This window comes from Colobus angolensis, unplaced genomic scaffold, assembly GCF_000951035.1.
Source record: "Colobus angolensis palliatus isolate OR3802 unplaced genomic scaffold, Cang.pa_1.0 Scaffold40, whole genome shotgun sequence".
Classification (NCBI taxonomy): Eukaryota; Metazoa; Chordata; class Mammalia; order Primates; family Cercopithecidae; genus Colobus; species Colobus angolensis.
The window spans coordinates 9855194-9857271 of record NW_012117377.1 but is presented as its reverse complement, the minus strand read 5'-3'; positions in this window follow the sequence as shown (position 1 = coordinate 9857271).

Genomic DNA, 2078 nt, shown 5'->3' with positions numbered 1-2078 from the left:
TGATAGTTTCTTTTGCTGGAGACACTGAATGTTGACAAAGATTATGATATTTGAGTGGCACAAGGCCTTTTAAAACTGGTCTGTAGATAACAAACTATTATAACCTACAACTGTAAATAATTTCAAGATAAAGAATGTGCTTTGGCAGTTAAAAGGAATGCTCCTTTGGTGGCTTGGCTCCAGTGAAATACATCAAGGCAACGACAAGCCATTTTTTATTTTTTTTAAGCCTAAAGGGAGGTTTACTGAAAAAAGCATATGAGCAGAACAGCAACAGAGTGCCCACAATTCCTCGAGTTCTCACGGAGAATGTGGTGGGGCCAGCACCGTGGATGCAGACTGGAAGGTACTGCACGAGTGGGATCTGTAACCCACACTGTTGGGAATATTTACTAGGAAACTGGGGCAAGGAGGTGGGCAAGAACACCTGTAGACTACCTGACAAGGGAGATTCTAGGTGACAAAATGGTAGTTATGTCTAGTGGTCTTGTCTCATTTTGAAGAGCTAGCTCCTTTCCAAGCTACCTCATGGAGACAGATGACAGCTACCAGGGCCATTAACTGGCAAAATTTGTGTTTCATCCCCTGTGACACTCCAAGATGCTGAAAGTTCAGTAAGACGCACAATTCAAGTGCACTAAACTGTCTCAGTCATTTCCCTTTTCGAGTAGCAATGTCAAGATTGTAGCTCAGCACTAGGCAACACAAGCCCCCAAACATGGAAGTCTAGTAGGGTGGGTACCTCCCCCTTTCCATCACAAACTAGGGCTAAAAACACTGAGAGTATCCTCTTAATGGACACAGATACACCCTCAAAGAGTCTAAACTGAAGTTTCCAGTTACGTACTCTTGTAAAACAAATGATTTCAAATATTAGTGTCTCAAAACAGTAACAACCATTCTGTTGTCTCTCACAGTTTCTCTGATCATTATTGGGGAAGGCCTTGGCCGCCTGTTCCTGACTCAAGGTCTCTCCTGTGGTTGCTGTCAGATAATGGCTGGAGGCTGAGCAGTTGGGACTGGCTGGATATCTCTGTCCTCCTGTAATCTCAGGGCCTTTCCAGGTGGTCTCTTCACCTGGGCTAGTTTGGGCTTCTTCATAGCATGATGACGTTGGGGCATTTTGATTGCTTACATAAACCACTCTTGATTTTATTTCTTCAAGGCTGTTATAAAAATTGCAAAGACTAGGAACCTGCCCTGCAAATATTAGTATATATTCTAGAACATTGAAATGTTTTGGCACATGCTCCTTGCACACCTTCTCTTTCCTATGGTACATCTTGTCTGACTCCACAAGGCTTAGTGTATTTACATCTGTAATACCTTTCCAATCCATCCCTTCTCCATTCTTACTTCCTGTGACTTCCTTACTTCCTTACTTCCTTTCATTATTTCTACTGAGCCATGGTTATAGTCTGTTAAGTCAGACAGAATGATTCCAGCTATGTTACAAAGAACAGGCAAATAAAGCCGAGGGAAAGATGAAAAATGTTTAGTATGTTTGTCAGGGAAAGTTGCCATGGTACGTTCATGTAGGCTGTCAACATCACCTGCAGCATTGGCATTGCTGGAATTCCTTTGATTTTTCCCATGGTCACATGTTTTTACTTCTTGTGAATATTGTGTCATCATAATTCATTACCAAGAGGCAGGAAAAGGTCAATGTTGCCTTAAACCTCTTCTCAACAATGCAGGAAACTTTCCAGAGAAAATGTTCTCCTTTTGTACTTTTTACCACAAGGTCTTCTCAAGGCCATTCTTGATTGAACCAGTCCCTGAAAAGGTAAATGGAATCAGCCTGATTGACTTGGATTCATTAGCATTTTCCAGCTGGGACTTGGTAAGGCTCAGAATCCATGTACACAACCAGAGTGGCCGATGAGAAGCAGCTAGAAATCCATCTGCACGAAGAAGGGACACTCAAGGTGTCTACTCAAAACACTGAGGTGACTTGCATCATCCTCACCAACTCAATTCCTTACACCGCCAAGTAGTTAGAAATATTTGGAATACAATCCTTCAATAACTCATTATTGCTTAATAGCTTATTTCTTAGCTATGTTAAATTTCAGTGA